The 23,402-nt window shown below is 38.2% G+C and overlaps 1 non-coding gene across 1 annotated transcript; it reads left to right on the forward strand.

The window, feature by feature from the left end:
* Positions 1-4,517: 4,517 nt before the first annotated feature.
* LOC126013072 (U6 spliceosomal RNA) lies at positions 4,518-4,624 on the forward strand. The gene has a single exon (XR_007497406.1). It is a non-coding gene; the product is annotated as a U6 spliceosomal RNA (small nuclear RNA).
* Positions 4,625-23,402: the final 18,778 nt, after the last annotated feature.

Raw genomic sequence — 23,402 nt, forward strand, 5'->3', positions numbered from 1 at the left:
CCCCCGTGCCTGCCAGGAGCTATTTCTGAGCAGACAGCCAGGAGGAACCCCTAAACCCCGCCGGGTGTGGCCCAAAAAAAAATAGACCTATTGTAAAAATAAATAAATAAAGTAGGATGCAGACAATTAGCTAGAAGATGAAATGGAGGCATGAGAACAGGGACAAAGGCAAGAAGATGCTGTTAGGCACACAGTATGAAGCAGAATTTATAGGGCATTCACCAATTCTTTCCTTCCTTCCTTTACATTAAAGGCTCGACTTAGTAGATATGGAAACAAAGGTTGGTAGGCAGACATTTTCATCAACTTAAAGGACAATTCAGTGTCCCACCATAAGCCATACACATGCCATACATGAAATTGAGCACCTCTGGCCTTGACACGGTTGATAGGTTTCTGTTCAATAAATTTGGGCTTCACTCCCAAAACAAGCAACAGCAAACTTCTGGGCATCAGCCCTGAATTATCATGCCCAAACTGCCAGGCCAAGTAACCTAGGGAGTGGCCTGGGAAAGTTTTCTTTCATTGGGATTACACTCAGCAGTACTTGGGGGAATAATATGGTGCTGGAGAGTGAACTCAGTGTCTTTCACATGGTAATCATCATCTACACTTGGGCTATCTCCCCTGCCTACATTGTAAACTTTCAGTTTTGTTAGGTTTCTGGGTGGGGGGAGGGAATGTCAAATCTAGTGGTGCTCAGGGCATACTCCTGGCCCTGTGATAAGGTCACTCCTTGTAGGGCTTAGAGGACCTTATGGGATACTGGGTATCAAATCCAGATTGGCATGCAAGACTATACTATAGTCCCTCCTGCTATAGTATCTCTCAATCCCTTTCACTATAAATACAATAAGTACCATTAGCACTATAAAAAAGTTTTTAAATAAAGCCTATTTTTATCTCCTGAAAATATGAGTGACTGTGAACAGTGACTGGGCCATTCAAATATAAGTGTGGTCATTCTGGACTTTTTAAATGATTTGTCTGTTTGAAATATTATGTTCAAGACTTTTGATTTTGAGCCTGTGTTTACCCTGGTTCTTCAAATATGTCTCTGTAGGCATCAGAAAGTTAGGTTCAATTTTCTATTTGATCTTGCCACTGTGTCTCATAATTGGTAAGGTTAGGCCATTAGCACCAAATGAGATTATTGACATGAAGTAACATTTTTCCAATATTTTGCCAATAAGAATATTACTGTAGAAGTTATAAATGTTTGTGAAGCTTGTCTTGTCTTAAAGAAGACCCTTCAATATTTCTTGCAAAGTTAGTTTCAAGACTATGAAGTTTCTAAGTTGCTGTTTATCCATAAAGTTTTGTATCATACTTTCAAATGTGAATGGTAGTCTAACAGAGTAGAATATTGTTGTTGAGGTATTCATATCATTTAGGTTTTGTTTTTGTTGTTATTTTTTTATTACTATATCCAACATTCTCTTCTGGCCCATAGAATCTCACTTGAAAATTTTGCTGTGGGTCTTAAGAAAATGTCTTTACATGTTATTTCCTTCCTTGACCTTGCTGCTTTCATTATTCTATCTCTTTCTTTGGCTTTTGTCATTCTAATTATATTGTGTCTGGATGTACATATTAGTGTCTCTTTTGGTTGAAACCCTTCATGCCTTTTGAATCTTGTATGCACCACTCAACTCTGGAACTTCTGAACAATAACTTCTAATGATTCTTTATAAAAACAGGTTTCATGTGCCTTGCGTTGTTTGTTATTCTTATCTATTCCCCTTGAACTCATTTAATAGTTCTTTCATGTGTTATTTATTTATTTTAAGACTTTTATAATCATTAGTTATTTTCTAGAGGTTTTCTGCACCCCATCTTGAAGGTCACTAGTTTTTATCCTCAACAATTGTTACACAAAATTGTTCCACTGAGTTTTTTATTTTATTTTATTTGCCATGGTCTTTAGTTCTGTTACTTCTGATTATATTTTTTTCATTTAGCAAGTACAGGAAAAGATGAAGTCAAACTATTGTTTTTCTGAGCTCATTAAACATCCTCAACGTGATTGCTCTAAAGGTCTTATGGAGAGGCTATAAAGCTGATTAATAATGGTAAGAATTCACATTACAAAGAACAAGAACAATCATTGCTGGCGGGGATGTAGAGAGAAAGGAATTCTTATTCACTGCTGGTGGGAATGCCATCTAGTCCAGCCCTTATGAAAAACAATATGGAGATTCCCCAAAAAGCTGGAAATTGAACTCCCATATGATCCAGCTATACCACTCCTAGGGATATACCTTAGGAACACAAACTTTCAATTCAAAAATCCCTTCCTCACACTTATATTCATTGCAGCACTATTTACTATAGCCAGACTCTGGAAACAACCAAGATGTCCTTCAACAGATGAATGGCTAAAGAAACTATGGTACATATACACAATGAAATATTATGCAGCATCAGCAGAGAAGAGGTCATGAAATTTTCCTATATGTGGATGTACATGGAATCTATTATGCTTTAGTGAAATAAATTAGAAGGAGAGAGATAGACCCCGAATAGTCTCACTCATCTATGGGTTTTAATAAATAAAAGCGATTAATGTAATAAGACCCAGAGACAATAGAGTTAAGGGTCGAAAGGGCCAAAGGACGGGCTCACAATATGAAGCTCACCAGAAAGAGTAGTGAATGCTGTTAGCGAAATAAATGCACTAACAATTAGCATAAAGAATGAGAGAAGTTGAATGCCTGTCTCAAATACAGGCAGGGGTGAAGGAGGAGAAAGAGTGGCTTTGATGGTGGGAATGTTGCACTGGTAAAGGGGGGTGTTCTATTTATGACTGAAACACAACTACAATCATGCTTGTAATCATGATGCTTAAATAAATATTTTTTAAATAATAAAAAATATTATCTAAAAATTAACAATACCAACAACAAAATAATAATGGTGAGAATTGTATGACCACTGAGTGCTTTTCAATGAGGCAGTGGCCCAAGATCCACAGGTATTGGGACCAACCCCACTTACAGAGTCTGTGGAAGCCACATGATTGGAGGTGAGCTGGCCCCACTCAAGAAGAGCAGAGCAAGAGGAGCCCAAGGCTCAGCTTCTCTCTGCAACCATGCACCTCATGTAGAAAACACCACACTACAAGTGTGACAATGGGGAAACAATGCAGGCCAACAACATGCATAGAGAATGAAGATGCCAGCTCTGATGACTTGAAAAGTGACAACCACCTATTTAGCCTCTCAGATAAGGAGTTTAGAGAAAAAATATGGAGGATCGTCAAAGAACTCAAAGAAAGCATGAATTGAGCTGAATAACCCACAGATAAGAATCAAAAGGATATGAAATAAATATGAAAAAATTCCAAACTAAAATAATAGGACTGAAAAACTTGACAGGTGAAATGAAAACTTCACTAAAAAGTCTCTCCAACAGAGTAACAGCAGCTGAGGACTGAATCAGTGATCTGGAAGATGAGATGTATAACAACTCCATCCAACAGAAGAGACTGAAAAAGAGCATGAAAGCAAATAATAGGATAATGGAAAAAGTCCTCAAAGATTGTGAACAGAGGAAAATAGAAGTCTTTGATAAACTCAACAGAAACAACATAAGAATCATTGAAGTCCCACAGACCAAGGAAGAATCATTAGTCAAGGATATCATTGCAGAGAAACACCCAGAGCTAAAGAGTGCATGCAACAAAATCCTGCATGCCTGAAGAGAATCAACTAAAAGAGACACAAAGAAAACCACCCCAAAACACATCCTAGTCACAATGATGAATCCCACAGATAGGGATAGAATACTGAAAGCAGAAAGATAAAAAAGGAAAATTACATTCAAAGGAGCATCCTTAAGATTTACAGCAGACCTATCACAAGATATCACAACCACTGCCAGAAGGCAGTGGTTGGATAGTGACAAAACTCAATGAAATGAATGCTTCACTTAGAATACTGTACCCAGCCAGACTCATATTCAAGTTTAAAGGAACAGCTCAGAAACTTTACAGACTAAAACTAGCCTTAAAAGAACAAATGAAAGGTCTACTTTAAGATAAGACATATCTATGGGTTTCAAGAAAAATAAAAGAGATTAATGTAATAAGGCCCAGAGACAATAGAGTTAAGGGTTGGAAGGGCCAAAGGACTGGCTCGCAATATGAAGCTCACCAGAAAGAGTGGTGAATGCTGTTAGCGAAATAACTGCACACCAAACACACCAAACTCCTACAAAAAGATGACACACCAAACACACCAAACTCCTTAAAAAGGTGACATTAAATCCCAGAACAATTATCTATCTCAATGTCAATGGAGTAACTGCACCAGTTAAGAGACACAGAGTGGCAAAATGGATCAAAATGCTGAATCCAACATTCTGCCTACAAGAAACACATCTGAATAGTCAGAACAAACATGGACTCAAAATCAAAGATTAGAGGACAATCATTCAAGGAAATAAGTCCCTTAAAGAATGGCCATATTAATATCAGATGATACAAACTTTAGGCTTAAAAAATTTATAAGGAACAAGTGCTCACTTCGGCAGCACATATACTAAAATTGGAACAATACAAAGAAAATTAGCATGGCCCCTGCACAAAGATGACACACAAATTTGTGAAGCATTCCATATTTAAAAATAAATTTATAAGGGACAAATATGACATTTTGTAAAAATCAAGACATTTATACAACAGGAAGAAGTCATGCTCTAAACATATAAGCACCCAAAGGAACCAGCAAAATATTTAAAACAATTGTTGACAAACCTGAAAAAAAATATCAATAGCAATAGTAGGAGACCTCCAAGGGAATTCCCTCTACAATAACCCCAATAGTTACTGTGCCTATATAGGGGTATAAAGAAAAGGAGAAAAAAAAAAGCACAAAACAATCATTTTTCTACATGTTTATTTATCAATTGGTCGATCTTTTTGATGTCTTTATTTTGGTGTGGAGATTACGGTTGATGTCTCCAATATTATTTTATTTTATTTTGTCTTGTCTTTCTCTTTCTTTTTGCACTCGAGCATGAGTTGATTTCAGAACCGAGACTATTGTGTGGTGCCTATTTTTATTGCTGTAGTGCTCACCGGTTATTTAATATGATACTTTTTTCTGTATTGTTGTGGTATTTCAATTACCTTTTTCACATCCTCTCTCAAACTGAGGTTGGAAGCCTCTAGAGAGATTCAGTCCATTTTCAGTGTATTTGACTTTTGACTTCCTTTTTTCCTCTTATTTTGTTTGTACCCCATTCTGTTGCTTTTCTTGCCTTCAAACAAAACCACATACCTCTATTTTTCTAGCTCTGCCTCTTAAATAGAGGGGGAAACGAGGGTTCCAGGACAAAACACATATGTGATCACTGATAGTAAGCCAGACAAAGAGGGGTCCACCTACTCTAGCAGCCCGGGGGGTGATGATGGGGTATATGGGTTGTAGAAAGGGAACTGGAATGGGGGGAGGACATAGTTGGTGATGGGTATTCCCCTGACTCAATGTTAATATGTATCTAAAATACTACTGTGAAAGATATGTAAGCCATTATGGAAAAATATCTTTTAATCAGAAACTTTCTTTGACTTACATGTATTATTATATCAATTATATTATATGTTATGTCACTATATTATGTTATGTTAGTTTCCCTCATTATGTTAATCAATTTTGTCTCTTGAATAAATTCTTACAATAAAAAAAATAGTAGGAGACCTCAACTCTGCCCTGTCAACCCTTGATAGGTCAACCAGGATGAAACCTAACAAGAATATACTAACTCTAGAAGGAAAAAATGGAAGAAAGTGGTCTAGTAAAACAGGATATACAGAAAACAGAAATATACATTCTTCTCCAGTGCACATGAAAACAGGATATACATTCTTCTCCAGTGCACATGGGTCAGTCATTCTCCAGGATAGACCACATGCTGGTCCATAAAACATACCTTATAAAATCAAGAATTTAGAAATTGTACAAACTACCTTCTCTAACTATAATGCACTGAAATTAGAAGTGAAATACAAACAGAAACAGAAGAAAAATTTTAACACCTGGAAATTGTACAGCTCACTACTGAACAATCAGTTGGTCAGAGATAAAATGAAAGAGGAAATCAAAAGATTCAATACGGCCCTATCAACACTTGATAGGTCAACCAGACTGAAACCCAACAAAAACATACTAGCCCTGAAAAGAATAATGGAAGAAAGAGGACTAGTAGATATATATATGTAGGAACTCCATCCCAAAAAACCTGGATACACATTCTTTTTCAATGTACATGGGTCATTCTCCAGGATAGACTACATGCTGACACATAAAACATACCTCCATAAAATCAAGAGGATAGAAATCTTGCAGGCTACCTTTGCTGACCACAAGGCTCTGAAATTAGATGTGAACTACAAAGGCACACAGAAGAAAAACTTTAACAATTGGAAATTAAACACCCTGCTACTAAACAACCAGTGGATCTGAGATGAAATCAAAAAGGAAATAAAAACTTTCCTGGAAACAAATGATAATGAAGACACAAACTGCCAGAATCTATGGGACACAGCAAAAGCGGTCCTGAGAGAAAATTTTATAGCTCTACAAGCACACATCAGGAAGGATGAAGGGGCATACCTGAATAACTTAATGATGCAGCTCAAAAAAATTAGAAAATGACCAACAAAAGGAACCAAAAATAGGGAGACAGAAGAAAATAACAAAGCTGAAAGCAGAAATCAATGAAGTGGAAAACCAAAAAGCAATCCGAAAGATTAACAAAAGCAGAAGTTGGTTCTTTGAAAAAAATAAACAAGATTGATAGACCATTGGCAAAACTCACAAAGAAAGAGAGAGAAATCTGATAAACGATATTAGAAATGAAAAGGGGGAGATCATGACAGATATTGCAGAGATCCAAAGGGTAATCAGAGACAACTTTGAGAAACTATGCTACTAAACATGAGAACCTAGAAGAAATAGAAAAATTCTTGGACACTTATAACCTTCCACAGTTAAGTAAGGAGGATGTAGCATATTTAAACACCCCCATCACTATTGAGAAAATTGAAACTGTAATCAAACATCTGTCCAAAAAGAAAAGCCCAGGCCCAGATGGATTTCCTAATGAATTTTTTCAAATCTTTCAAGAGGAGCTACTACCAATCCTAGCCAGGCTCTTCCATGAAGTTGAAAAAACGGGAACACTCCCAAACAGCTTTTATGAAGCCAACATCACCTTGATACCAAAACCAGACAGAGATGCTGCCAAAAAAGAAAATTATAGACCAATATCCCTGATAAATGCAGATGCAAAGATCTTCAATAAAATCCTGGCAAATAGGATCCAATGCATCATCAAGAAGATCATACACTACGATCAAGTAGGTTTCATCCCAGGAATGCAAGGATGGCTTAACATCCGTAAATCTATCAACATAATACACAACATCAACAACAAGAAAAATAAAAATCACATGATCATATCAATAGATGCAGAGAAAGCATTTGATAAGGTCCAACACCCATTCTTGATCAAAACTCTCAGCAAGATGGGAATGAAAGGAACCTTTCTCAATCTAGTTGAAGCCATCTACCACAAGCCAATGGCAAATATTGTCCTCAATGGAGAAAAACTAAAAGCCTTTCCTCTAAATTCTGGTACAAGACAAGGCTGTCCTCTCTCACCACTCCTCTTCAACATAGTACTGGAAGTTCTTGCTATAGCGATCAGGCAAGAAAAAAATATCAAGGGAATCCAGAAAGAAAAGGAAGAAGTCAAGCTCTCATTGTTTGCAGATGACATGATACTCTACTTAGAAAACCCTAAGTTTTCTGTATATCCTGTTTTACTAGACCACTTTCTTCCATTTTTTCCTTCTAGAGTTAGTATATTCTTGTTAGATTTCATCCTGGTTGACCTATCAAGGGTTGACAAGGCAGAGTTGAGGTCTCTCTTGACCAAAGATGTGAAGGACCTATACAAAGAAAACTATAAAGCCCTGCTCCAAGAAATAAGAGAGGACACACAGAAATGGAAATGCATACCCTGCTCATGGATTGGCAGGATTAACAACATTAAAATGGCAATACTCCCCAAAGCATTATACAGATTTAATGCATTCCCCTTAAAAATACCCATGACATTCTTCAAAGAAGTGGATAAAACACTTATGAAGTTCATCTGGAACAATAAATACCCTCGAATAGCTAAAGCATTCCCAGGGAAAAGGAAAATGGGAGGCATTACTTTCCCCAACTTTAAACTGTACTACAAAGCAATAGTTACCAAAATAGCATGGTATTGGAATAAAGACAGACCCTCAGATCAGTGGAATAGGCTTGAGTTCTCAGACAATGTTCCCCAGTCATACAATCACCTAATTTTTTACTAAGGAGCAAGAAATCCTAAGTGGATCTGGGAAAACCTCTTCAACAAGTGGTGCTGGCAGAATTGGTTAGCCACTTGCAAAAAAGCGAACATAGACCCCCAGTTAATATCATGTATGAAGGTAAAATCCAAATGGATTAAAGACCTTGATATCAGACCTGATACCATAAGATATATAGAACAACATGTCGGTAAAACACTCCATGACATTGAGACTAAAGGCATCTTCAAGGAGGAAACTGCACTTTCCAAACAAATGGAAGCAGAGCTCAACAGATGGGAATACATTAAGCTGAGAAGCTTCTGCACCTCAAAAGAAATAGTGCCCAGGATACAAGAGCCATCCCCGAGTGGGAGAAACTATTCACCCAACACCCATCAGATAAGGGGCTAATATCCAAAATATACAGGGCACTGACAGAACTTTACAAGAAAAAAACATCTAATCCCATCAAAAAATGGGGAGAAGAAATGAACAGATGCTTTGATAAAAAAAAAAGAAATACAAATGGCCAAAAGGCACATGAAAAAATGCTCCTCGTCACTAATCATCAGGGAGATGCAAATCAAAACAACAATGAGATACCACCTCACACCACAGAGATTGGCATACATCACAAATAATGAGAACAATCAGTGCTGGCGGTATCCACTGCTGGTGGGAATGCCATCTAGTCCAATCTCTATGGAAAGCAATATGGAGATTCCTCCAAAATCTGGAAATTGATCTCCCATTCGAACCAGCTATTCCACTCCTAGGGATATACCCTAAGAACACAAGAATACAGTACAAAAACCCCTTCCTCACACCTATATTTATTGCAGCACTATTCACAATAGCCAGGCTCTGGAAACAACCAAGATGCCCTTCAACAGATGAATGGCTAAAGAAACTGTGGTACATATACACAATGGAATATTATGCAGCCATCAAGAGAGATGAAGTCATGAAATTTTCCTATACATGGATGTACATGGAATCTATCATGCTGAATGAAATAAGTCAGAGGGAGAGAGAGACACACAGAATAGTCTCACTCATCTATGGGTTTTAAGAAAAATAAAAGTCATTTTTGCAACAATTCTCAGAGACAACGAGAGGAGCTCTGAAACTTCCAGCTCACTTCATGAAGCTCACTCACAAAGAGTGCTGAGTGCAGTTATAGAAATAACTACATGGGGCCGGGTAGGTGGCGCTGGAGGTAAGGTGCCTGCCTTGCAAGCGCTAGCCAAGGAAGGATCGCGGTTCGATCCCCCGGCGTCCCATATGGTCCCCCCAAGCCAGGGGCGATTTCTGAGCACATAGCCAGGAGTAACCCCTGAGCGTCAAATGGGTGTGGCCCAAAACCAACAAAAACCAAAAAAAAAAAAAAAAGAAATAACTACATAGAGAACTACCATAATCATGTAAATGAGTGAGGGAACTGGAAAGCCTGTCTGAAGTACAGGTGGGGGTTGGGTGGGATGGAAGGAGATTTGGGATATTGGTGGTGGGAATGTTGCACTGGTGAAGGGGGTGTTCTTTACATGACTGAAACCTAATTACAATCATGTGTAATCAAGATGTTTAAATAAAGAAAAAATTCTAAAAAAAAAGAGAAAATTTATAGCTTTGCAAGCACACATCAGGAAGAAAGAGGGGGCCTACATAAATAACTTAATGGCACAACTTATAAAATTAGAAAGTGATCAACAAAATGAACCAAAAATAGGTAGGCAGAAGGAAATAATAAAGCTTAGAGCATAAATTAATGCAGTGGAAATCCAAAAACCAATCCTAATGATCAATAAAAGCAAAGGTTGGTTCTTTGAAGAAATAAATAGGATTAATAAACCACTAGCAAAACTCACTAAGGGAGAAAGTAACTTAATAAACCAGACAGAAATGAGAAGTGGGAGATCACTACAGATACTACAGGTATTCAAAGGGTAATCAGAGACTACTTTGAGAAACTATATGCAACAAAACAGGAGAATCTGGAAGAAATGGATAAATTCTTGGCCTCTTATATCTACAGTTGAACAAAGATGACCTAACATATCTAAACAGACCCATCACTATTGAGAAAATTAAAGTGGAAACAAAAGTCTTCCCCAAAACAAAAGCCCATGGCTCCACTAACAAATTCTTTCAAACCTTTCAAGAGGAACTACCAATCCTTTTCAACATCTCTCATGTAATTGAAGAAACAAACACTCTCAAATGGGTTTTTATGTAGCTAACATCACCCTGATACCAAAACCAGACAGAGATACAGCAAAAAAATAAAACTACAGATCAAAATCCCTGAGAACAGATACAAAAATACTCAACAAATTCCTAGCAAATAGGATATATCACCTCATCAAGAAGGATATATATCATAACCAAGTAGATTTCATTTCAGGAATGCAAGGATGATTTAACATATGCAAATCAATCAACATAATACACCATATCAACAAAAAGAAAATAAAAAAACATATGATCATATCAATAGATGCAGAGAAAGCATTTGGCAAGGTCCAACACCCACTTATGATAAAATAAAAAACTCAACAAGATGGAATGGAAGGAACTTTTTTCAATATAGTTAAGAATATCTACCACAAGCCAATGGCAAATATTATATTGAATGAATATAAACTAAAAGCTTTTCCTCTAAAATCTGGTGCAAGACAAAGCTGCCCCTTCTTACCACTCCTATTTAACAGAGTACTCAAAGTACTTGCCATAGCAATTAGGCAAGAAAAAGATAACAAAGGTATCAGGAAAGAAAGGAAGAAGTCAAGCTCTCACTGTTTGCAGATGACATGCTACTATATTCATAAAACCCTAAAGACTCTACCAAAAAGCTTCTAGAAACAATAGATGCATATAGCAAAGTAGCAGGCTAAAAAATTAACATGCAAAAGCCAATGGCCTTCTTGTTTTGGTTTGGTTTTTGGATCACGCCCAGCAGCACTCAGGGGTTACTCCTGGCTCTATGCTCAGAAATCACCCCCTGGCAGGCTCAGGGGACCATATGGGATGCCGGGATTCAAACCACCAACCTTCTGCATGCAAGGCAAATGCCTTACCTCCATGCTATCTCTCAGGCCCCAACCAATGGTCTTCTTATACACAAATAATGATAGAAACGAAATGGTCATTAAAACAATAATTCCATTCACATTAGTGCCACACAAACTCAAATATCTTGGAGTCAGCTTAACTAAAGAAGTGAAGGATCTATACAAAGAAAACTAAAAACAGACAAACAAGAAAACCAAAACCAAACAAACAAAAAACCCTGCTTCAAGAAATAAAATACCACACAAAGAAAGACGTCCCAGAGCCAGGAACCTCGAGCCGCGAGCCATCTGGTCGACCCCTAGTCTTGGACTAGACGGCCCGCAAGCCAGGAATATATGGTTGACTCCACATACCTTTTTCATGGATTGAAAGAATTAACATCATTAAAGTTGCAATACTTTCCTAAAGCATTGTACAGACTTAACACAATTCCTCTAAGAATACCCATGACATTCTTCAAAGAAGTGAATCAAACACTCCTGAAATTGATTTGGAAAACGAAACACCCATGAAGAGTTAAAGCAACCCTTAGGAAAAACAAGATGAGAGGAATCACTTTCCCCAATTTTAAAATGTACTACAAAGCAATAGTCATTAAAACTGCATGGAACTGGCATAAAGACAGATCCTCAGATCAATGGAATAGACTTCAGTATTCAGAGATTGTTCCCCAGGCATACAATCAATTAATCTTTGATAAAGGGGCAAGAAATGCAAAATGGAGAAAGAAAAGCCTTTTCAACAAGTGGTGTTGGGACAACTAATCAGCTGCATGCAAAAAAGTGAAATCAGACCTCCATCTAAAACCATGCACAAAGGTCAAATCCAAATGAATTAAAGACATTGATATCAGACCCAGAACTACAAAATATATAGAATAACACATAAGTAAAATATTCCATGACGTTGAGACTAAAGGCATCTTCAAGAAAGAAACACGACTATCCAAACAAGTGAAAGCAGAGATAAATGGAACTATATTAAATTGAGAAGCTTCTGCACATCAAAGGAAATAGTGCCTAGGATAGAAAAGCCACCCACAGAATGGAAGAATCTATTCACCCAATACCCATCAGATAATATCTAATATCTAAGATATACAAGGTACTGACAGAACTTTATAAGAAAAAAAATCTAGACTTCTGGCCTCCCAGCTTCTTGAAGGATCTCTCCTTCCTGGGAGCCGGGAGTCTAGCAGGAGGGGGTTTGGTAGGCCACTGCCATGCCGGAGGCCTTCCTAACCAGGCCTAGTGAGGGTGCGGGACTTGGGTAACCCCAACACCCCTCTACCACCTTGCTCCAGATCTCCAGGGCTTCCCCGGGCCACATGCCTGGGCAAGCCGGTGAGTTGGGCCCCTTGGTGGAGCTTGAAGGTACCCTGGGCTTTCCCCCATTATCCATTCAGCTCCTTAGGGAGGGTCTGGGTGGGGCCCTGACTTCTTGAAGTCACTGGTAATCTCTGTCCAGTCTATATTTTCAAAAATAGCAATAGCCCCCACGCGCACAAGAAACATTAATAGTACTCACTATCATTGAATTATGTTTTTATGTATGCAGAATGTCCATTTTGTACTCTGCACTTTTGCATACCCCTTCATAAGATCATATTTCTCTTTAACTTCCTTAACTCCTATCATCATTACTCCTCATTTACCCTTTCTAACTTAAGTACTGTAGAGTCCTAAGTCACAGATCAAAGTGGTGCCCTGGAGTTAACACCCACCCAACTATTTTAAAAGGCATAGAAAGGACATTTAAGTCTCTTCAACATTTTATGGGTGTTTTCTTTGACGGCTATAACTTTTGCTGAATATTTTCTTATACAGTGACGATCCCGCCCCCATGTTTTTTATCTTCTCTTTGTGAACTGCTCAATATGAAATTTGGTGTGAAAGAATCCCTCAGTTTAATGCTTATGTTTGAACCAAGTCATGGTTATTGTTGGAAATGTTCTTACGCCCCCATATATCTGATAGCACCACGTGGCTTTGTTTCTTGTTTGCTTAGGCACACTAAAATGGGAAAATACTATACATACCAATAAGTTCTTTTCTAATAGAGATGGGAACACACAAATCTTGTAGTGCAATGAGACCTTACACCCTGAACAATGACATAAAGACCTGGTACAGGCCTCAGAAGAATGGGCATTCTCCATTCACCCATGACCTAGAGAAGACATCTACAAAACATCCAAGGTTGTATATAACATCACCTGGAGGCATTCCTCTACCAGGGAAGACCCTACAGCTGCTCTGACATCGATCTACTCAAAAAAGACTTCCCTTAATACTAAGAAGACTTAACAAAAACAATGACCTGCTTACTGGACAGGGCTTGCTGTATTGCCCCTTAATTGTGAGGTTTGTCTATAACATCACCTGGAAGCAATCCTCTACCACGGAAGACCCTACCACTGCTCAGACATCGTCCTGCTGAAAAGAGACTTCCCTTAACAATGAGAAGACTTAACAACGACCTGCTTACAGGACAGGGCTTCCTGCTTTGCCCTTTCATGGTGAGGTGAAACAAGAAGATGCTCCACATCATGACTTCAATTTAGGATATGCAGATTCCAGAATCTTTAATACAGAAACATGATACCAACAACAGAGACTGTGTGAAAAGTGTGCTGGCACTACAGACAGTCTTGGATCAGACGATAACTTGCCTGAAGCCTAGAGTTGGTCTTATGCCAGGAAACTTCAGGGGTAGGATCTCTTTGTATTTTGCCAAGGTTATTCCTTTCCATGCCTCTCATATTTGGTGGGCCTATGCAAACAACAATTGCCACTCTAACACCGTTTTTACTGTGCTCCTTTGACTCTAATCCTTAAAATGCACCCACTTAAAATTTGAGGTTAAATGCACCCACTTAAAATTTGAGGTTAACTTAAGCTAATATGCATGTACATGGAAATGTAAAAAATACTATGCCTCTAATGTTTAAGGAGTTATGTAAGTTTTATGGCCTTATATTGCCTTGTGTGCTGTTAAGAAATATAATGTGCTACAATCTGGGGACTTGAGGGACAAAGTAATTATACATGGATTCTGTTTTATTTATCTTAACGTTCTTTGGCTGAAAGTTCAAAGTTAAGATTTCAGCAAGGGGACTTCCTCTGAGAATTATGTTATGGCTGATTGTCCTTCCACTGTAACTTTACCTTGTCCTCTTTCTTTGCATCTTTTGTTCTCATAATTCAAAATAAAAAAAATTAAAAAGAAAATCTAACCCCATCAAAAAATGGGAAGAAGAAATGAACATTTTCTCAAAGAAAAAATTCAAATGGCCAAAAGGCACATGGAAAAAATGCTCCACATTACTAATCATCGGGGAGATGCAAGTAAAAACAACAGTGAGGTACCATTTCAGGCCGCAAAGACTGGCACACATTACAAAAACAAACAAAAAACAAAAAAAAAGCAAGTACAATCAGTGCTGGTGGGGATGTGGAGAGAAAGAACTCTCATTCACTACTGGTGGGAATGTTGTTTAGTGCAGCCTTTATGGAAAAAAATATGGAGATTCCTCAAAAAAAAAAAACTAGAAATTGAGCCCCATATGACCTGGCTATATGACTCCTAGGGATAAACCCTAGGAACACAAAAACTCAATACAAATATGCCTTCTGCACAACTATATTCATTGCAGCTCTATTTACCATAGCCAGAATCTGGAAACAACCCAGATGCCTTACAACAGATGAGTCGCTAAAGAAACTGTGGAACATATATACAATGAAATAATATGCAGCTGTCAGAAAAATAAAGCCATGAAATTTTCCTTTACATGGATGGACATAGAAATTATTACGCTGAGTGAAATGAGTCAGAGGGAGAGAGATAGACACAGAATAGTCTCAATCCTCTGTGGGATTTAAGGAAAATAAAAGAGAGTATGCTAATAAGACTCAGAGACAATAGAGATGAGGACTGGAAGGATCAGCCCAAGATATGAAGCTTGCCACAACAAGCGATGAATGCAGTTAGAGAAATAACTACACTAACAATTATCATGACTATGGTAGTGAGTGAGAGAAATAGAATGCTTTTCTCATATAGAGGCAGGGGAAGGCGGGAGGAGGGAAATGGGGGCATTGGTGGTGGGAATATTGCACTGGTGAAGGGAATATTGCACTGGTGAAGGGGAGTGTTCTTTTCTATAACTGAAACCTAACCACAAATGTGTTTTATAATCATGGTGCTAAATAAAGATATTATTATTAAAAATAAATAAAATTTAAAAAATAGTTGTGAGAATCTGAGTTACTATCTTTACTAACCAAACTTGTTGAGGTTGTACATCTGGGGGTAAGTCTTTCTAAACCATCACTTGTGCCCTCCCAACAGGGAGCTTTCTGAGGGGTTCAAATGAGTACTACTCCCCTCCCTTTTGGAGATGTCACAGCAAATTATTGCTTCCAACTAGCTGTTTGACGTTTTGTGTGAGACTTCCACGGTGACTTTCAATGTTATAGGCCCTACCCTTCCTGTAATTTATGGTTCTATGATGTCTCACTATCTTTGTGAGTTTTTATGGCAATAGATATTGAAGCTAGAATTAATTGTTATTAGTTTGATGTGTTTGAGGTCTTGTAGGTTCACTAAAGTAATCCCACTCTGTTCCCTGTGAGGTAAGTAGGGGGGAGAAATGGTGCAGTCACACTAGTAACATGAATCAGAGGGGAAGGCAGTGCTGAGAGAGAGAGAGAGTCCCACAGACCTGCTGCTTTGCGACCAGGTCTCCGGAGAGCTGTCCTGGCAGTTCAGAATTTTAATCAATCCAGACTCCTGTGCCAATCTGAGAAAACCATCTGAAACATCCAAAGCTCTAATTCTGAACTCCCCCAGCTGCCAAGATCACCCTCCATGGCCATCTGACTATACCCAAAGACATGGAGTCTTCCCATCATCCCTTTGACACATTGTCAATGCCCCAAAGTAGTGAGAGGAGGTTGTGCCACTGCAACATAAGAAGGCAGATGGAGCCCCATTCCTGGGCAAGGATAAGGACTGGGGATTGGCTTGCCTGCCCACCTCATGGTCCCTTGAGCTGAATCATTTCTCTGTTCTCTCCAGTTCAGTATACCTGGATAACCTCTTACTTCTCTTCTAATCTGAAAAGTCTCTGAACTCCTGACCAATTCCATAGTGATTGCCATTTCTTTATCTGCAAAAACTAAATTCTCCTTTCTTCCCATCAGCTTCTGTGAGCTGCCAAGCAGTTTAATTAGTACGGCCTCCCTGAACCTCTTGATCTCCTTGGAGAATGCCTGCCTCCCTCCATTACTCTGTTGCAATGAGATCATTGCTGGAAATGGCAGCTCCCATAGCCTTGGACTTGGAACAAAGCACACCAGACTTTCCACAAATGCTGTGTCTGCCTCTACTGCCCTCAGGGTGAGTGCTGCCTAGCTGATGTCAACCTCTCTTCCCAACCACCTCCCTGAAATACATCAATCACAGCAAGACTCACTGGTATCTCATAAAGTTCCTCCCACAGACCGCACTCTTCGGCATGCTGCTGCCCATCCTGAGAAGCCAGCTCCCTATGAACTGAGATTTCAGAATGGCAGCAAAATCAGATTTTGTGGCATATCAATCTTTACCTCCAGGTAGCAGGACCCCTTGAGATTTTATGAGTGTGCATTGCAATTTTCAAAGTATGGATTTTGCATCCATGAGTTCCCCCAAAACCCTGAGATCAAAGCTATTTTCAGGGCTGGTGAGATAGTACAGAAGTCAAAGTGCTTGTCCTGCTTGGTGCTAATCCTTCTTCAAATCTCCAGCACTGCATATGGTCCTGCAAGTACAACCAGAAGTGATCCTGATCTCAGAATCAGGAGTAAGTCCTGAACATCACTGGGTGTGGCCCAAATTAATATTCCAGACCACAAAAAATTATTATCATTTAGGATGGTCCTTGATTAAATCAAATAAACTTTATTAAATCTCTTTTGTTTTTTAGTATATTTTTTATTTATTTAAACATCTTGATTACAAATATGATTGTGATTAGGTTTCAGTCATGTAAAGAACACCCCCCCTTCACCAATGCAACATTCTCACCACCAATGTCCCAAATCTCCCTCCAACCCACCCCAACCCCACCTGTACTCTAGACAGGCTTTCCAGTTCCCTCATTCATTCACATGATTATGGTAGTTCTCAGTGTAGTTATTTCTAGAACTGCACTCACCACTCTTTGTGGTGAGCTTCATGAAGTGAGCTGGAAGTTCCAGCCCTCCCCTCATTGTCTCTGAGGATTGTTGCAAAGATGACTTTTATTTTTCTTAAAATCTTAACCCTGAAGTAGCACACTGAACATTCCATAGGATGAGCTGGTAAGTGTCCATAACACTTCATGTGTGTTTCTATGTTTGTGTGATTGTGTGCACTCATTCTTTTTCTATTACAATTTTATCTTTATTTTATAATACAAGTCAGTCACCCCTTGCTATAAATATGAACAGTGATATAAAGAGAACAAGTTTTAATAGAAAGGCTCTGGACTCAACGTGTTCCTCAATGAGTTCAATTACAATCAGCTCCTCCTCTGTCTTGTACTGTTGTTTCGAGTTTAAGTGGTACATTACTCCAGACTTAAATGGATTCAGAAGACTAGAGCTCAGAGCTCATTTTCTCTAGTCATAGTATAACTTGGCAAAGCATAGAGGATACTCCTCAGCAATTGTTAATCAACTCTCCATGTTAATCCCATTCCAGATGTCTTGGCTTTCTTGGACACCAAAGTATTTCTTTTATACTTTTTTTTAAATTTAATTGGGAAGGAATATTTATGTAACAGCAGCACTGATATTATTTTCTTTTGATTTGCAGTGCTACTACACCATGCTCCTAGCAGAATGTCAAGCGTCCTCCACCATTATCCCAAGGTCCCTCTCCCCTTACTGCAGCACCCTTGCATCACAGTTCTATTGACTGTATCACAAGGTTATTGCCTCTGGAGATTGTCTCATCCCTTGCCTTGTTTCTTTATACTCTGCATATGAGTGAGATCATCTGATGTTTGTCTTTTTCTTTCTGACTCACTTCACTTTGCATGAGTTACTTCATTTCTGTCCAAATTGTAGAAACTCATGGTTTCATGTTTTCTCATAGCTGAGTAGTATTCCTTTGTCTATGTATATCACAATTTCTTTAGCTACTCATCTGTGGTTGGGCATGTGGGTTGATTCTGGGTCTTGCTATTGTAAATGCGAATAACATAGGTATTCAACTTTTCTAATTAATTTTTTGTGTTTCTGGGGTAGATGCCCAGGAATAGAATTGCAGGGAAAATGAAAGTATGTTCTTAATTATATTTTTGAGATGTCTACAAACTTTTCCAAAGAGGCTGACCCAAAGAACAATCTACCAGCAGTTAGTGACAATTCCCTTTTCCCTGCATCACTGGCCAGCATTTACTGTTTTTCTGACATTTCTGACCAGACCATTCTCACTGGCTGGTGTGAGGGAACATCATATTATCTTTTTTTCTGCATTTCCCAGATATCAATGATGATAAACATTTTTTCATATGCCTGACCATCTTTATGACATCTTTAAGAAACTATCTCTTCTCCTCACCTCATTTTTTGAGGTGGTTGTTTGCTGTGTTTGTTGTCATTATTTTTGAATTCTAAGATGCTTTGTATTTCTTAGATATTATCCTTTGAAAAATGATGTGAGAATATCATCTCCCAAACAGCAGGATATCTTTTTTTTTATTTTGGGCTTCATTTCTTTCCAGTGTAGAAATTTTTTATTTGATGAATTCTCATTTGTTTATTTCTGCTTTTGTTTCTTTGTCTCACTGAAGACAAAAAAAATAGAGGTAAAGATATTTGAGAGTCCTGTCTATGCTTTCTTCAATACATTTTATAGACAAGCATTTGAAATCAAGGTCTTTAATTCATTCTGTATTAACCTTTGTAGATAATGTGAGTGAGAAGTCTAGTTTCTTTTCTTTTCTTTTTTTAAAAAGGCCTTTATGGAAAACAATATGGAGCTTCCTCAAAAAACAAAAAATGGAACTCCCATATGATCCAGCTATACCACTTCTAGGGATATACACTAGGGACACAAAAAGAAAATACAAAAATGCCCTCCTCACACCTATATTCATTTCAGTGCTCTTTATGATAATCATAATCTGGAAACAACCCAGATGCCATTCAACAGATGAATAGCTAAAGAAACTAAGGTACATATACACAATAAAATATTATGCAGCCACCAAGAGAGATGAAGTCATGAAATTTTCCTATACATGGATGCACATAGTATCTATTATGCTGAGTGAAATAAGTCAGAGGGAGAGAGACACAGAATAGTTTCATTCGTCTATGGGTTTTAAGAAAAATAAAATACATTATTATAACAATGCCCAGAGACAATAGACACAAGGGCTGGAAGGACGGCTTGTGATATGAAGCTCACCATAAAGAGTGTTGAGTGCAGTGAGAGAAATAACTACACTGACAACTATGTGTCTCGAATACAGGCTGGGGGAGTGGTGGGTGAAGGAGGAAGATTGGGGGCATTGGTGATTGGAATGTTGCACTGGTGAAGGGGGTGTTCTTTATATGACTGAAACTCAACTACAATCATGTCTGTAATCAAGGAGCTTAAATAAAAAATAACTTTAATTATTGATTGATTAATTGGTTATTGGACTACACCCAGCATCACTCAAGGGTCACTTCTCTATCTGCACTCAGATATTGCCCCTGGAAGGCTGGGGGACCATAAGGGATGCCAGGAATCAAACCAAATCCCTCCTGGGTCAGTCCATGAAAGGCAAATGCCCTACCTCTGTGCTATCTCTCTGGCCCCTCTTTTCCTTTCTTTTCTTTTCTTTTCTTTTCCTTTCTTTTGTGTATGTGTGGGAAGGTTAGGGTGGGTATCCAGTTTCCCCTGCATCATTCGTTGTAAAAGTTCTCCTTACTTCATACACCCAATTCCAAGTTAATTGTTCATACATCTAAGAGTTTCTCTCTGAACTATATGTGAACTTCTTTCACATATAGAAGAATGAGCATTTTCTTAAGAAGATGCTATTTGTATTACTGAGAGGTGAATTGCAATGACTACCTTGTGGAAAACAAGTTCTAACTTGAAAGAAGGAATTGATGGACCAGCCATGGTCAGTCACAATCAACATTGCATTTGGGCAGAGTTGCTCAGAAATTAATGTGGAAAAAATTAATCTGGGAGACTGTCACTGCAAAGAAAAACAATTTAAAAATTTAAGAAAACAACTGAAAGTATTTTTTGCTAGTGGAAAAAAACCCAAGCTTTCCAATGAAAATTAGAATTTTGGATAAATCTTGTCTACCACTGTGAGTTTGACAGTTTCCCAGTTCTTACTGACTTTTCCAAAAATATTCCAATGATAAATTGAAAAATAAAATGTATCAACATTTAAAAAATGTTTACACTTCAGTGAACTAATAGGTTTCAAATGCCCTAAGTATATTCTTAGAGAAAGATATTCAAAAAATAAGCAAGATAAACAGCTCTAGAGTACATGCTAAGAATATGCAAGGCCCTGGTTCAATCCCTATACCACATAATTCTTTCATCCCAAGCCATGCCGTTATTTAAAAAAAAATAAAAGAAATAAATAGACAAAGATAAAGATCGAGAAAATTAAAGTGCAAGCAAGATCAAAGAATAGATGTAAAGGCTAAAGAGATAGTAGAGCAGGTAAGCTGTTTGCCTTGCACATGAGCAACTGGAGTTTGATCCCTGCCAATGCATAAGGTTCCCTGAGTACTGCCAGGAGTGATCACTGAGTACTTTTTGGTGTGATCCACTCACCCCCAAAAAGAATTAATTTTCATGAATAATCACAAGAAGTGGGGCCCAGAGAAATAGCATCCTAGGTAGGGTGTTTGCCTTGCACCGGACTGACTTCGGTTTTCTCCGATAAGCCTGCCCACAACAAACAAACTAACAAGTATAAAACCAAACCAAACAAAGAGTATATGTTTTCAGAGTCTGCACTGGAACTTTAAGAATCAACCGCTTTTTTCATTTCAGTAGCATAAAAAAGGCAAGGTGAGGACTATTAAAATGCTCCTTTTCTCAACCACATGTATGTGAAAGATTTCTTCAGACTTCAACCAAAATAATAAACCACAGAGGACTGAAACCAAGAACAACTACAAGGTCTTCAGCTTAAACTATTACGCAGATTATTAAAGCACCTTGCAACATTCTTAAAAACAAGGCCAGTCTTCTCAGTAAATTTGTCTTTGTTTTGAGAAATGTGTTTACTCTTCATAAAAAGTTACTTCTTTAACATGTTCATTATTGCTATATTAAAATGAGCTCATAAATAGTTTTGACCTTTTTGTTTTAGCTTCCAATAGAACAAATATTGACAGCTGTAACTCATACAAACAAAATCTCTGTGGGATTTTGTGCAATTGTTAACAGTGTAAGAACCTCAGAAATGAATAGTTGGAGAACTCCAGTGAAACTAGGCTCTACATTTATGGCCTGCAGAAGTGGGGAGACCAGTGGTGGAATTAGAACCTTTTCAACAAGAGATGATGATGCCAGATCTAAAATACAAAAATACAGGCACTGGGCAGCCAAGTCCTCATAGATATAGGGATCTTCTGTAATATATATTCAATCCCCAGTTGCTAAGGTACAATAACTAGGATATGGAATCAACCAAATATTCATCAACAGGTTGAATATGCAGTACTATTCCACACAATGGAATACTATGCAATAGTATTGTCAGTAAATATTGACAAAAACATACAACTTGAATGAAAATGAAGAATATCCTGTTAAGCTAGAAGAAGGTCAAATGCCAAATGTTCTCACCTGTGTTATATAAAATAACATAGCAAGGAATTAGAATGTATCAAGGGTGGAATTAAAATGTATAAAAAATATAGCCATAAAGATAGTATAGTGGTTAAAGCAGATTTGAGCTGACCTAGGTTAGATCCATATAACTCTCAAGCCCAGTTTCAAGAATAACCCCTGGGGCTGGGATAATCGTATAGGCAGGATGTTTGCCTTGCACACAGGTAACTTGGGTTTTATTCTCAGTATCCCATATGGCCACTGAGCACTACCAGGAGTAATTCCTGAGCACAAAGCCAGGAGTAACCCCCCCAAACCACCAAATGTCAGACAATAAATTATAAACAAACCCTGAATTCAGCTGGGTCCCAAACAAAAACAAACAAAAATGCACCAAAAGTGGGCAAAATATGGGCTCTAGACAACAGAGATAGAAACTTCAGGAAAGGGGTATTAGAGAGATAGCACAGCAGTAGGGCGTTTGCCTTGCACGTGGCCGACCTGAAATGGATCCAGGTTCGATTTTCAGTATTCCATATGGTCCGCAGAGCCAAGAGCGATTTCTGAGCACAGAGCCAGGAGTAACCTCTGAGCGTTGCTGGGTGTGCCCCCCCCCCAATAAAAAAAAAGTCCAGGAAAGGAGAGAAATAAAGGAAAAAGTAAAATATAGTGATCTGGAAGTAACATAGGGGGCAGGGTGATGTAGAGACGAGGGATCTGTAATCATTTATACTACTAGAGCCAGCACAACTGTGATCATGGGAACAAAACTACAGTAACTCAAGTTCAAAATGTGGTTGTTAAAGAGGTAGACTGGAGCAGAGACAGGGACGCAGATGTGGGGACATTAATGGTGGGATTGCATGCCTTAAGTTCTGTTAGTTACAACTTTGTAAATCACAATATCTAAAATTTTAATTGTGAGAAGGAATAAATAGTAGATAAAGAGATAATATTGGGCTAATGAAACAACCTTGCATCCAGTTGACCACAGTTCAATCCTTGACACTATATATGGGCATAGTCAAGAGTGATCTCTGAGCATAGAGTCAGTAGTAAATCCCTGAGAATAGCCAGGTTTGGCCCAAGCTCCCCCCATCACACACACACACACACACACACACACACACACACACACACA

Source organism: Suncus etruscus, chromosome 6 (genome assembly GCF_024139225.1).
Source record: "Suncus etruscus isolate mSunEtr1 chromosome 6, mSunEtr1.pri.cur, whole genome shotgun sequence".
Taxonomy (NCBI): Eukaryota; Metazoa; Chordata; class Mammalia; order Eulipotyphla; family Soricidae; genus Suncus; species Suncus etruscus.